Source organism: Phocoena sinus, chromosome 5, assembly GCF_008692025.1.
Source record: "Phocoena sinus isolate mPhoSin1 chromosome 5, mPhoSin1.pri, whole genome shotgun sequence".
Lineage (NCBI taxonomy): Eukaryota > Metazoa > Chordata > Mammalia > Artiodactyla > Phocoenidae > Phocoena > Phocoena sinus.
In genome coordinates, this window is record NC_045767.1 from 22,341,338 (window position 1) to 22,356,879 (window position 15,542).

At 39.7% G+C, this 15,542-nt stretch overlaps 1 protein-coding gene and 1 long non-coding RNA gene across 8 annotated transcripts in view; one reads left to right on the forward strand and one right to left on the reverse strand.

The window, feature by feature from the left end:
* LOC116753884 overlaps positions 1–15,542 on the forward strand; it is a 289,521-nt gene that overhangs the window by 170,011 nt on the left and 103,968 nt on the right. The window lies entirely within an intron of this gene.
* Positions 1–15,542, reverse strand: part of SYNPO2 (synaptopodin 2) — a 178,683-nt gene that overhangs the window by 54,949 nt on the left and 108,192 nt on the right. The gene's annotated exons all lie outside the window — the stretch shown is intronic.

Sequence of the window (15,542 nt, forward strand, 5' to 3'; positions counted from 1 at the left end):
GTTACCAATGGCATTTTTTATGGAACTAGAACAAAAAAATCTTAAAATTTATATGGAGACACAAAAGACCCCGAATAGCCAAAGCAGTCTTGAGGGCAAGCAACGGAGCTGGAGGAATCAGACTCCCTTACTTCAGACTATACTACAAAGCTACAGTAATCAAGACAATATGGTACTGGCACAAAAAACAGAAATATAGATCAATGGAACAGGATAGAAAGCTCAGAGATAAACCCATGCACCTATGGTCAACTAATCTATGATAAAGGAGGCAAGGATATACAATGGAGAAAAGACAGTCTCTTCAATAAGTGGTGCTGGGAAAACTGGACAGCTACATCTAAAAGAATGAAATCAGAACACTCCCTAACACCACATACAAAAATAAACTCAGAATGGATTAGAGACCTAAATGTAAGGACTGGACACTATAAAACTCTTAGAGGAAAACATAGGAAGAACACTCTTTGACATAAATCACAGCAAGATCTTTTCTGATCCACCTCCTAGAGTAATGGAAAATAAAAACAAAAATAAACAAATGGGACCTAATGAAACAAAAGCTTTTGCAAAGCAAAAGGAAACTACAAACAAGAAAAAAGACAACCCTCAGAATGGGAGAAAATATTTGCAAACGAATCAACGGGCAAAGGATGAATCTCCAAATACATAAAACACTCATGCAGCTCAATATCAAAATAACAAACAACCCAATCCAAAAATGGGCAGAAGACCTAAATAGACATTTCTCCAAAGAAGACATACAGATGGCCAAGAAGCAAATGAAAAGGTGCTCAACATCTCTAATTATAGAGAAATGCAAATGAAAACTACAATGAGATATCACCTCACACCAGTTTAGAATGGGCATCATCAGAAAATCTACAAACAACAAATGCTGGAGAGGGTGTGGAGAAAAGGGAACCCTCTTGCACTGTTGGTGGCAATGTAAATTGATACAGCCACTATGGAGATCAGTATGGAGATTCCTCAAAAAACTAAAAATAGAATTACCATATGACCCAGCAATTCCACTACTGGGCATATACCCATAATTCAAAAAGACACATGCACCCCAATGTTCATTGCAGCACTATTTACAATAGCCAGGTCATGGAAGCAACCTAAATGTCCACCGACAGACGAATGGGTAAAGAAGATGTGGCACATATATACAATGGAATATTACTCAGCCATAAGAAGGAACGAAATTGGGTCATTTGTAGAGACGTGGATGAATCTAGAGACTGTCATACAGAGTGAAGTAAGTCAGAAAGAGAAAAACAAATATCGTATATTAACACATATATGTGGAACCTAGAAAAATGGTACCGATGAGCCAGTTTGCAGGGCAGAAATTGAGACACAGATGTAGAGAACAAATGTATGGACACCAAGGGGGGAAAGCGGCGGTTGGGGGGCGAGGGGTGGGATGAATTGGGCGATTGGGATTGACATGTATACACTGATGTGTATAAAATGGATAACTAATAAGAACCTGCAGTATAAAACAAACAAACAAACAAAAACTAACACTAAACTTTCTTTGGGTTATTTGTATGGAAATATGTTAATATAAATGTTTCAGACATTACATGAAATTTCTAAAATTCTTATATGTTCTGGTATAATGTTATAAGTCATAATTCTAATTATTACTTTAAAATGTATATCTAAGAAATAACTAAATTTCCTTGTCAATTGCATTATTATGAACTTTCATCAAATCTTTAACCATGGTCATTTTTAAGTCTTTTGTCCTTTACATACAGTTCTGGGTGTACTCTGATGCTTTTGCAAATATGTTCTTATAAAAGGGTTTCATCTTCAAGGAATTCATGGAAAAGACTCTGACAAGTACAGGTTTCTAGTAACTGACTATACTGCTGAACTGAATGAATAGTCATTTTCAGAACTCCAATGGAAAACTGATGAATTCATAAAAGTGCTAACAAAAGGTCAAAATTTTAAAATTAATTACATGGGACTGAGTGAACTGATGAGGATGGTTATAATTTTTGTGGCTTTCTGTTTGAATTAAAAAAAAAATCCCACAAGGACTCAGGCAAAAAATATACAAATCAATTTTCACTGCAAAGTAAAGGAGCTGTTACAGTGGAGGATTACTGGACTGAATGTCAATATTATGACGTAGTATGAGTATGTTTCGTGTTTGGTGAATGCAATCATTGTTGCTTTTATTGTGGTCATCCATTTACAATGCTTGGTGTTAGTTTATTTATCTCTTGTAAAAATAAAATACTGTGTGTGTGTGTGGAAAAAAAAAAGTTACTAGTATTGGATTGGCCAAAAAGTTCCTTCTGTTTTTAAGTAAAATAAAAGACACATTTTTCATTTTCGCAGAGCTTTATTGAACAATATATTCACTGTTTTGTTCCACTACCTTCTGCCATTTTTCAGGCAACTTCATAATTCCATCTTCCCAAATTTTATCTTTTTGAACAAAGAACTGTTCCAGGTGCCTTTTACAGTCTTCCAGGGAATTGAAATTTTTTCCATTAAGAGAATTTTGTAAAGACTGAAATAAATGGAAATCCGAAGGTGCAGTGTCTGGTTAATATGGCGGATGAATCAGAACATCCCAGCCAAGCTGTAACAGTTCTTGCCTAGTCATCAAAGAAACATGCGGTCTTGCGGTATCCTGATGGAAGAGTATGCGTTTTCTCTGGACTAATTCCAGATGCTTTTCGTCGAGTGCTGCTTTCAGTTGGTCTAATTGGGAGCAGTACTTGTTGGAATTAATCATTTGGTTTTCCGGAAGGAATTCATAATAAAGGACTCTCTTGCAATCCCACAATATACACAACATCACCTTCTTTGGATGAAGATCGGCATTTGGTGTGGTTGGTGGTGGTTCATTTTGCTTGCCCCACAATCTCTTCCGTTCCACATTATTGTACAGCACCCACTTTTCATCACCCATCACAATTTGTTTTAAAAATGGAACGTTTTTGTTACGTTTAAGTAGAGAATCACATGCGGAAATATGGTCAAGAAGGTTTTTTTCGCTTAACTTATGTGGAACCCAAACATCAAAGCGATGAACATAACCAAGCTGGTGCAAATGATTTTCAGTGTTTGATTGGATATTTTGAGTATGTCGGCTATCTCTCGCGTGGTATAACATGTCGGCTATCTCTCGCGTGGTATAACATTGACTGTTCTCAATATCTCGATTTGATTGCTGTCAACTTCAACTGGTCTACCTGACCGTGGAGCATCGTCCAGCGAGAAATCTCCAGCATGAAACTTCGCAAACTACTTTTGACACATTCGATCAGTCACAGCACCTTCTCCGTACACTGCACAAGTCTTTTGTTGCGTTTTTACCTTTCTTGATATAATAAAGCATAATATGCCGAAAATGTTGCTTTTTTTCTTCCATCTTCAATATTAAAATGGCTACACAGAAATTCGCCAATTTTGATTTTTTTTTTAAATGCACACTGATAACGACAGCTGTCACAATACAGTCTAACAAAATTGTTTCGAATAAATTAAGACAACTAAGCACTAGTAGAGCCATCTTATGGAAAGAACTGAACGAAACTTTTGGCCAACCCAATAAAATAGGCGTGTGCCTTCTCATATACCTTTGGGTTTTTGGTTTGTATTAGGAATTTTCTGGGTCCTCCTTATCTCTTTTTTCGTGTGTGTGTGTGTGTGTGTGTGTGTGTGTGTGAAGAGAAATGTCTGTGAGCCGCTTGACAGTAGACATGACATCTTTCTACCTGGTACAAAAAGCCAAATGCACTTCCTAATGTGATGTCTATTAGCCTTAGAAGCCCACAAACGCAATTAAAAAACATTAAAATGGTGAAGCAACAAGGCAAAATATCAAGGGGGCCAGAAGAAATATGAACTAATGTAGGTGGCCACAAAAATTGTTATAAGCATACAGTAAAGGAAAGCCTGGTAGATAATAAATGTAGATTGAAAGACAAATGGTAATTAGGGAAACAGTGTCTGCGTGTTATAATACGCTGGCTACAGCAGATTACCCTAGCTCTCATAGCTAAATGGAAAAGCTATTAACATAATGGAGCAGATGTATCTGTTACAAAATAAAATATTACAAGTATTATAAAGAAAATTAAAAAATAAACAACAATCTTGTTTTGGGGGGATTACCTAAAATTCAATTTATTGTTTTATATACAGATATTAGTGATGCTCAGTAGGTCTTTAATTTATTAGTTTCTCCTTTGATATTGACATTTTTTGATAGAATAAGTATGTCAGATTGTGAGGTGGTCATGTTTTTTCCCAAAACACATTCCTTTATTTTCCTTGTAAAACTGCCTAAGAACTGGGCAGTCATACGATTTCTCTTAGTATATCCTAAGGCTTCCATGAGCATTCCTAGAGCTTACAGCCAAAGAAATAGTCCTGGAATTTCAGATATTAAAACTTTCTTCACAGCCAGAAATTTCTGTGATATTTGGGTCATTGCACACAAATTTACTGGATAATTTGTATTCTAGTAAAAGACCTATGTAGTCCACTTCTGATCCTAAGAGTATTCATTGTGCTACCTTTTCGATGAACACTCTGATTCCATCTTGAACAACTTCTTCATCAGAATCTTTTGTCTTCATATATTGTAAAGTATAAAAAAAGGCAGTGGTTAGGACATCAACTTTCACACCTTCATGTTCAGTCTTAACTTTAAGAAGTTGTTTTTTGTTTTTTAATTAATTTATTTTTGGCTGCATTGGGTCTTTGTTGCTGCGCGCGGGCTTTCTCCAGTTGCAGAGAGCGGGGGCTACTGTTCGTTGCGGTGTGCGGGCTTCTCATTGCGGTGGCTTCTCTTGTTGCGGAGCACGGGCTCTAGGCGCGCGGGCTTCAGTAGTTGTGGCTCGCGGGCTCAAGAGCGCAGACTCAGTAGTTGTGGTGCTCGGGCTTAGTTGCTCCATGGCATGTGGGATCTTCCCAGACCGGGGCTCGAATCTGTGTCCCCTGCATTGACAGGCAGACTCCCAAACACTGCGCCACGAGGGAAGCCCTTAACTTTAAGTTTTGTATTGTTTACTGCTGATAGTGTCAGGGTGAGTGTGGCCTGAGTGGGTTGCTGCTTCCCCTTCCCCTCAGCTCAGATCTTCTTGCTAAGGAAGACGACATCTTTGCCTTTCTGGTGCCCCAGAGACTCTGGCTAAAAGCTCAGTCAGCCCAGATTCCCTCCATAGATAGACAGTGGGCCAATGCATTTTTTTTGTTGTTGTTTTTTTGCTATCAATGCTATTTTTTTTTTTTTTTTGCTATTCTCTTTGTAGAACATAATAGTTATATTTGCTGAATGCTCCAACTGGATATGTGTTCCTAGACTAGCTTGGTGTTAATGTTATTTCAAAACAATTATTTGGTTATTCTCAGCAATGTTATCTGCACATATTGTTTTCCAAAGGTAGATATTTATTTTCCATTTTAAAAATTGCCTTGGTTATAAAGAAAAGTAATTTTTAATAGATCTACAAACCGGCAGACCTGGGAACACTGACTCCTAAGTCAGAAATGGAGAAAGCCAAGAAGCAACATAATTTGCTCTGTAGAATTCCCTAAAGACTCAGGAATTTGTGGAAACAGTTCCCTCTTGAAGTAAGGATGAGGGTAGGGATGAAAACAGCAAGGCTAGTTTAAAAAAAAAGACATGAGAACCTCCCAATACCATTTTCCTATTCCCCAAGCCAAGCAAATGTCCTTTATTCACCCTGCAGGACAGCAGGCACAGCTGAGGTGGGTGTACCATAGGGAAAATAGAGGCTTATGTGAAAGATTAACTTCTAGATCTTCTTCTTCTTTTTTTTTTTGGCTGCGCTGGGTCTTCATTGCTGTGTGCGGGCTTTCTCTAGTTGCGGTGAGCGGGGGCTACTCTTCATTGCAGTGCGCAGGCTTCTCATCACGGTGGCTTCTCTTATTGTGGAGCACGGGCTCTAGGCGCACGGGCTTCAGTAGTTGCGGCACAAGGGCTCAGTAGTTTAGGCTCGCGGGCTCTAGAGCACAGGCTCAGTAGTTGTGGTGCACGGGCTTTGTTGCTCCACGGCATGTGGGATCTTCCTGGACCAGGGCTCAACCCGTGTTCCCTGCATTGGCACGCAGATTCTTTACCACTGCGCCGCCAGGGAAGTCCCTAACTTCTAGATCTTAAGACAAACCCCGCCCCCAGCCACGCTCCCATCCAGGCTCCCAGAACTCTGGCAGCTGGACTTTATACCCTTCTAGAAGGAGATTAGGAGATTCTGATTAGCCTGTTAATTAGATATTAGAGCTTCACCAAGAAACAATCCCACCTGCTCACCTACAGTAAGCAGGTAGCAAGAAATTGGTCTTCTAATCTAAGGGAAAGCCTCTATTATAAAAGAGACCAAAACAAGCAAAAAGCAAACATGGAAATTATGCTGGGAGAGGAAAACATCAAAAAACTTATCACTAATATCTCCAGAGTGATATGAAATTCATGAAACAGAAACAAGATGGTACAGAAAATAATGAGAAAGACTCTTGGCAATTAAAAATATCTCAGCAGAAATGAATAGTTTAGTAGAGAATTTGTAAGATAATGTTGAAGAAATTTTCTAGAGGGTCCTAGAACCTAGCAGGTTTAAACAGCAAGACGAAGAGATGAAAATAGAAGAAAAAAGCTAAGTTACACAATGGATACTAATAGTCCAATGTATAAATAATAGAAATTTCAGAATGAGAAAACAAGAATGAAAGAAATCATCAAATAAGTAATTCAAGAAAATTTCCCATTATTGAAGTACAAGTTTTCTAGATTAAAAGGACCCATGCAACAGATGAAAATATACCCAAACCAAGGCACATCATTTGAAATTTCACAAGAAAATCTTCTGTTTCCAAGAGAAAAAGTTACATACAAGGGATCAAAAAAATCAGAATTGCTTTGGACTTCACAACAACACTGGAAACTAAAATACAGACTAATACCTTCACAATTCTGAGAAAAATATTTCCAGCCTAGATGTTATACCTAGATAAATTATCAATCAAGTTTGAGGATAGAATAAAGATAATATCAAAAATACTAGATCTGAAAAAAAAAAAAAAAAATACTAGATCTGGGCCTTCCCTGGTGGCGCAGTGGTCGAGAGTCCGCCTGCTGATGCAGGGGACGCGGGTTCGTGCCCCGGTCCGGGAAGATCCCATATGCCGCGGAGCAGCTGGGCCCGTGAGCCATGGCCGCTAAGCCTGCGCGTCCAGAGCCTGTGCTCCGCAACGGGAGAGGCCACAGCAGTGAGAGGCCCGTGTAACGCAAAAAAAAAAAAAAAAAATACTAGATCTCAAAAATCTTAGCTCTCATCACCGTTTCTTAAGAAGCAATTGGAAGAAGAATGCCATGAAAATGAGGAAGAAAAAGAAGAAAAAGGGAGACATGGGGTCTAGGAAATAGGGAATTGACTCAAGAGAAAGGAAAGGGAATCTCCAGTATGATTAAGGGAGATTCCAGGAATTAGGTGTATACCTGGCAAAGAGAGCTACCATTCCAAATTAGAACAGGTCAGAAGACTGTAGGAAGGATGTCTCCAAAACAGACAATATTAATAGAGTTCCTAATACGTTTGAAAATATCAGGAGGATTACTTAGATGCAGAGAGTTTGGGGGTGAATTAATGATAAATACTTAGAAAACTGAAAAGAAATGACGGCTGTTAATTCTAAGGAGAAAAAAGTTGTGAAAGAAAGGAAAAAGTACTCATAGCATACTATATGGCTTAACTTCATAATATAAGCACTGGATATTGATTCAATCAAAATATGATACAGTTATATCGGGAGGATGGAGCAGGGGCAAAGGGAATTATGTGAGCTTGAGGCAGGGAGTAGGTAGGGATAACAGAGCTATGGTCTTCATTTTCCATAGTGGTGAGCAAAAGGATAATGTTTACAACTAAAAAAATAAACAGCACAATAAGTGTGTATTTTATAAATAAGAAGGAAAATAACCAAAGGTAAAAATGTTGCCTTTGGGAAATCTAGACTTGATGGTTTTTCATCACATCCTTTAGAGATATTTGACTCTTTAAACTAGGTGCATGTAACTTTGATAAAGATTAAAAACTAAATTTAAAAAGGCATCATGGCTTTTTTCCAAATTTTTGTATTTTTAATATTCTGGTTCTAAGGTATACTGGATTCAAGTAACCTGTGAATCTAAACTTTGTGTAAATAAAAGTTGTCTTGATTTACTCAAAATTCCACTGTAGAATATTAAATAATCCGTGGGATTTATGGACATGAAAGATTAGCCACTTGCCTAATTCTTCAGTGAAAAATGAGTATCTAGCTAAGGAAAATACTAAAGAGCTGTTTTTATTTCGGTATCTGTCCTTAATCTACCAACCAGTATCAAAACATGAGTATATATAAATGTGCTTGTGTTTTATCTATAAAAGACTGTGTTCTAAGATTTTGAGGTGAAGTGGTTTTTCTTTTTCTTTTTTTTTTTCCTGTCAGTTGATCCATTCTTCCTTTAGCTGTACATGGAAGGGGCAGGATGGTGCACAATTTCAAGGGACATGCATCACATTAGATACACATTAATGACACCCCCTATAGGGCACAAAGTCAAGGAGAAAAAATGGTGGTTATGAAATGGGAGTGACCTTTGACCTCTTGAGAGGAAAGTGTGAGGGTAGAAAGAAAACCAGTGTGGAAAAATATTCTACAATGGAGAGCTAAAGAAAATTCCACTTCATTCCACTCATTTCAAACCTTAGACCTAACAGACTTGTGCCCCAGTGAATGACTTCAGAGTTTTGGTGCTTAGAGATTTTCTAGATTTATGTCTCAGCAGCATTGAGAGAGAAGGAAGGGAGGGAGGGAGGGGAGAAGGGAAAAAGAACAAGAAGACACAGACCCTCTGTGCAAATGATATAATTGAATTCTAAAGGCGGAATTAAATGTTTTAATAAGTTCAACTTGCTGAACTTTTGCTTCCTCTCCCTCCTTTCCTCCTCCCTTCCCCTTTCTCCTGGCATCTAGCCCTGGCAACTCAGACAGTGATGAGGTCATAGGCTCCAAAATATGGCCATGGTATGAAGGCAGCAGCAAAAATTTTTAAACAGCATTTCAGCACCACACTGCAGGGCCGAGAAGGAAACCTTGTGTAATGTGAGCAGCTATGAGCTCGTGCTATTTTATTAAGGTTGGCCATCCCAGGGGGTTTCATTACGTGTGTGTGTGTGTGTGTGTGTGTGTGTGTGTGTGTGTCTTCTGCAGTCTCCTATTTTATATGACAGTCATCAAGAAGTCTTCCTTTTCTCAGACATGCCAAAAGGAGAGTGGAGATAACTCGGTATTAATCTTAACTCTGGGGTTCTCACCTTTGAGCAAGGTCTTTGACATTAAAAGCAAAGAAAGATTAAAATGAGAATGACCTCTGACATCCCCTACTTCTAGACTTAGCCTCTGTATGTGTCAGTTTCCTGCTCCTTATCACTTCATTAAGTCACTAAACCTTGCTACCTGGAAGGAAAGATTGATGGAGTGATAATGGATGGCTCTCGTCACATTGTGGCTGTGCTCCCCCATTTGCTTACTAAAGGAGCCTGGCTTTTCCTCCAGGTGGACCCAGATTCTGGAGCTCCTTTCTGTTAATAGGCCATTCTCCGAAGCTCTTTAACTTTTCCCTTGCCAGATCCTTCGAAGGAAAAACAACTTCTTAGGCCAGAACATGGTGGAATTTAATATCTCTACTTCAAAACCTTTTAAAAATACCAGGCAACAGTGCAAAAGCTTGAAGATAGTAGTAGATTAGAAGGAAATTCTTCTCTGTGTTTAGAATCTACCTTGTGTTTCCCAGAATGTCCATCTTGTTTTCAAATCTGATTTTTCCTTCAGAACCCAGACCAAATGGCTGCTCTTCCTTCATGGAGCCCTCCTCCTGATCACCCCACTTTACCTTCCAGACAGGAGTATCTGCAGTCTATGAACTCATTAAAAATGACTTTGGGGGCTTCCCTGGTGGCGCAGTGGTTGAGAGTTCGCCTGCCGATGCAGGGGACACGGGTTCGTGCCCCCGTCCGGGAAGATCCCACATGCCACGGAGCGGCTGGGCCCGTGAGCCATGGCCGCTGAGCCTGCGCGTCCGGAGCCTGTGCTCCGCAACGGGAGAGGCCACAACAGTGAGAGGCCCGCGTACCGCCAAAAAAAGACTTTGAATTTATCTTCTGGCACTATTTAACTTTTATTTTAATTATTAGAAAACACATTATCTCCACTTCTAAATTATATCTTCCCCTAAACAGGAAACTTGTTTAATCTCCTAACTATCCGGACGTGTAAATTAGTAATAAAAATAACCACAGCTAAACCATTTGCCATACATACACTATTTCTCACCCTCACAACAACCCCGAGAGGCAAGGACTATTAAGTCTATTTTGCAGAGGAAACTAAGTCTCTGAGAGAGTAAGTGGCTTGCCCAGGATCACCTTGTCAGGAAGTGGCCAGCATTTCACTGAACTTATCATTCAGCCAGAATCTGTCTTCCTCACACTCTGCTACAAGTTAGAAGGAAAGAAATGAAGGAAGGAGAGAGGGAGGAAGGGAGGAAACAAAAAGTTAAAATCTCAGGATTTTACCCATTTATTGGAATAATACTTCACAGACTCCCAGAGTAGTGAGAGATTGAAGAAATTTAACACAACCTATCCTCTGCTTTTTACACAGAGAATAATTGAGACCAAAGTGGTTAAGATTGCTGGTCAAGGTTACACAGCCAGTGACACAGCTGGGACTAATGCAGACCTTAAGGATCCTGACTCCAATTCCCAAGTTGCTTTCTCTTTTGAAGCAGGCACTAAAACATTAAGATATTTAAAACAGGATAGCAGTTCATAGACATATAAGCTTGATCATTTGCTTAAACTTTTGTTTACTAAAGTCCTCTGGCTACTAAGAAGCAAGGATTTGAATTTCTGTGTTTTCTTGAATAATTTTCTCATCTCCAAACAGATAGGATAATATATAAAGTATACAATATAACATAATTTTCTTTTGTCGGATCACCAAAAAGGCATGTTATGCCTTTAAAACGCCCTTCACTACTTAGCAGTCCTAACAATACAAATAGTGAATGCTTCATCTGTGAGCACCCTGCTAAATGCATACTTTTGAACAGCACAAAGGCAGCAAAGTTTAGAATATGACCAAGCTAGTGAGGTGTGGGTATTAAAAATCTATATATGGAAAAAAAAAAATCTATATATGGGCTTCCCTGGTGGCGCAGTGGTTGAGAGCCTGCCTGCCGATGCAGGGGATGCGGGTTCGTGCCCCGGTCCGGGAAGATCCCACATACCACGGAGCGGCTAGGCCCGTGAGCCATGGCCACTGGGCCTGCGTGTCCAGAGCCTGTGCTCCGCAACAGGAGAGGCCACAACAGTGAGAGGCCCGCGTACAGCAAAAAAAAAAAAAAAAAACTATAATATTTAAGGTCAAGTTCAGGGCCTTGTAATTTCCCCCAATTAGGTGATATATACTTTCTGGAAAATGTGTTTAGCAAGCATGGGCAGTTGACCAAATCCTAGATGACTCCAAAATCTAACAAGCAGAATTGTGTGCTTTTATAGCTTCATGCCAACACCTCCACCCCACCCCACCCTCTCTCAGAATCCTAATACTATCTCTTCCAGGAAGCTTTCCTCTTCTTCCTACATTCTTTCCCTCCTCCCCCAAAGCGAAATGCATAGTGGCAGGAATCTGAGACATCTAAGATCCTGGGAATAAGGGAAAGGGGGCTGCCTCTGAGAGAGAACTCTAAGATCATCAGCAACAGATGAGAATAGGAATTTTCAAAGTTACTTTAGATAAATGGACTGAAAACAGACCAGAGCAGCCTAATGGAAGGAATAAGCATATGGAAAGAAAGAGCGTATCTTTCTGAATGGGCTGTTCAGAAATAGAAATTAGACAAGGGTAGGAGGCAAATGGTGCCCAACGAAGTACTGCCCAGAGGAGAAGGTATCCAGATGAAGGGCCTTGAGCTGCACAATACCAGGTGCATGCAGTTGTGGAGGTGAGTGCAGTAGGTACCCACAGTTGCATCTTTCAACTCACACTCTTTGTTCTGATTCCACACACAAAGCCAGCTTGAAATAATAATGTTTTGTTTGTTTGTTTGTTTTTGCGGTACGCGGGCCTCACACTGTTGTGGCCTCTCCCGTTGCGGAGCACAGGCTCCGGACGCGCAGGCTCAGCGGCCATGGCTCACAGGCCCAGCCGCTCCGCGGCATGTGGGATCTTCCTGGACCAGGGCACGAACCCGTGTCCCCTGCATCAGCAGGTGGACTCTCAACCACTGCGCCACCAGGGAAGCCCAATAATGTGGTTTTTAAGGGAAGATACAGCACTAAACAGAAGATGCAATTATTCAGGTTCCTCGTCAATGTGTTTTTACCTCTTTCTAAAGGAAGAAATCAGAATTCTAGCTTACCATCCATCTTCTTGGTGTTTAAGAGCATGAATCAGTATCCCCAGACTGGGTTACTGCTTGAACAATGACAAGACTGTTTTAGATTTTGGATAATTGAGGGTCAGGCCCTGGACTATGTGAGATTTACAAAGATCAGACCACCTTCCGGAGACCTTTTGTCAGTCTGTCAGTCAAACTTTCCCTACCTCATTATATCTTCTTTCAAATTTCAGTTAGAGTTCATTGATTTCTTCTCTGACCCACTGATAGACTTTGATCCCTCTCTCTTAGGGCATATCTTATGCCTGGTATTATATTTACTTTACTGTAAGAGAGTGTATCTCCTTGAAGGCAGGTATTGTTTTGTTTTATTTATTCAATTGCTGTTTTTTAGTATCAGTATAGAAATGAATAAGATACAGTCATGTCCTCTATATACTCATGAGTAGGGGTAACAGACAGAAAAACAAGTTATACATGTGGCAAAGTAATAATGAAAGTGTGTATAGAGAACTGAAGTATTGCAAAAGAGGAAGAGATGAATGATGTTGGGAAGCCTCCCTAGAGGAGGCGATGTCCGAATTGGATTGTGGAAAATAAACAAAATTTCACCCAAAAGATCAGAAAGGGAAAAAGTATTCAAAACAAAGGGGAAAACATATGCAAAGGCAAAAAAAGTGTAAAATGACTTGGGAATCAGAACACAGCTCAGTACTGTAAGAGTGTGAAGTGCAAGGGAGAGAGTCACTCGAGATCCGAGATCTGAGGCTGGATAGGCAGAGAGAGGATGAAACGTTCGTGTATTCCCCAGATGGAGTATGGACTTTCCATTGCAGATGACAGAAGCTAGCAAAGGCTTTTTATTACAAAAAAGACTGGATCAGATTTGTGTTTAAAAATATGTCTTTTGTACCCATGTGGACAAGGGAACAAAGAGAGGTAAGACAGAAAATAACAAGATTAGATGGATAAATAGAGGAATAGATAGTGTTAAATTAATTAAACAAGGAGGCCATTAGACTGAGGTGGCCCTAACGCCATGGTCACCAACCTAAGCAAACCAAAACCTAAGCCTCAAGGCTACAAAATCAAAATGCTAAGGACAAGCAGTCACAAGTAGCCAGTTAGGCTTTAAGTTACAGCCAATCAATAATTACCTTACTTTGCTTCTGCACCTTCTCTACTTGTCTTTCCCCTGGCTCCTGCTGGAGAGAGTGCTTCTAACCACTTCTGGTTTGGCACTGCCCAACTGGAATCTACAAATGCTCAAACAAGCTCTTAAAACTTTCAATATGCCTCAGATTGCCTTTTAATAATAGGTAGGTAGGTAGGTAGACAGATAGATAGATAGATAGATAATGGATAGATAAAGTAAGAAGGCATTTGGAAAAGTCCAGACCAGCACTGGCCAATAGAAATATAATATTGGCACAAATGTAGGCCACATGTGTAACTTTAAATTTTCTAGTGCCCGTGTTAAAAAGAAACAGTGAAATAAATTTTAATATATATTTATTCCAATATATATAAAATATCCTTTCAACATGTAATCAATATAAAAAATTGTTAATGATATAGTTCACATCCTCTTTTCATCCTAAGTCTTTGCACTCTGGTGTGTATTTTATATTTATAGTGCATCTCAATTCAAACTAGCCACAATTCAAGTGTTCAATAACCACACGTGGCTATTGGCTACCATATTGGACAGCACAGGTTCAGACAATACATGATGAGGCAGTGACAGGAAGGACAGGATACATTTATAATATACTTATAAGATGAATTTGACAGAAATTAGGGACTGATTTATGTCAACGATGAAACACTAGTTGAATATAAAGTTTTCTAGTTTGGAAAATCTTGCTGGATGACAATGCCATCAGCCAAGTCAAGGAAGCAAGTTGGGGAAAATAAGATGATGAATTTGTTTGGGACTTATGAATCTGAGGTGTGTGCAGGACATTGTGCCTAGTGGGTATAATAATGCCTACAGACTACACTATATAATGCTTCTATGTTTTAAACACTCTTCTAAGAGCTTTTTGTACACAAATACATTTAGAGACTTCCCTGGTGGCACAGTGGTTAAGAATCCGCCTGCCAGTGCAGGGGACACAGGTTCGAGCCCTGACCAGGAAGATCCCACATGCCGTGGAGCAACTAAGCCCGTGTGTCACAACTCCTGAAGCCTGTGTGCCTAGAGCCCGTGCTCCGCAACAACAGAAGCCACCACAATGAGAAGCCTGTGCACCTCAACAGAGTATCCCCCTCTCTACGCAACAAACTAGAGAAGTCCCACATGCAGCAACGAAGACCCAACACAGCCAAAAATAAATTTTTTTAAAAAACACACATTTAATCTTCAGAACAGCGCTACAAGATGGGTACTACCACTGTCCTGCAAATGAGAAAACTGGGGTACAGAGAGTCACTTGGCCCAGGCCTCATTGTTATCAGATATCAAGTGACGAGCAAAGATTTAAACCCAGGCAGTGTGGCTCCAGGGGCAAAGGTTACAATAACACATTGCACAGCCACTCTCAAAGCAGGGCCTATGGAATCAGACAAGTCTGGGTCCAAATAACTCCTTCACTAATTGTGTGGCTTTGAGCAAGTGTATTAATCATTGGTTTTCTCATCTGTAAAATGGGAATGATATGCGTATCCCATGCTGAGAGGAATTACTGACATAATATATATAAAATGTTCATCACAGCAATAGGTATACAACAAATAGTAAATAGTAGCTGCTCTTATTATTACATACATTGGGCTTGGAGCTTAATGTAGAGCTCCAAGTTGGGATATACATTTCCCTTCAGATACCTAACATGGGATCTGGTGTGAGTTCTGTCTGTTGAAAAAAAAAATGACTTTGATTCATTACAAAGACATGTATTTAAAGAACTGCACAGATGAGAGCTAAAGGCTGGGATCATCCTGCAACAATAAGCTAAGACAATCATGGGCATTTACATCATGAGACAGCACTGCTGAGTGTTCATGGCAATTAGATCCTATGAAGAATTGCATTGGAAGTAAAAATCTTGCTCTTAACCCTCAAGAAACCTGGAAGAACAGACTGAAT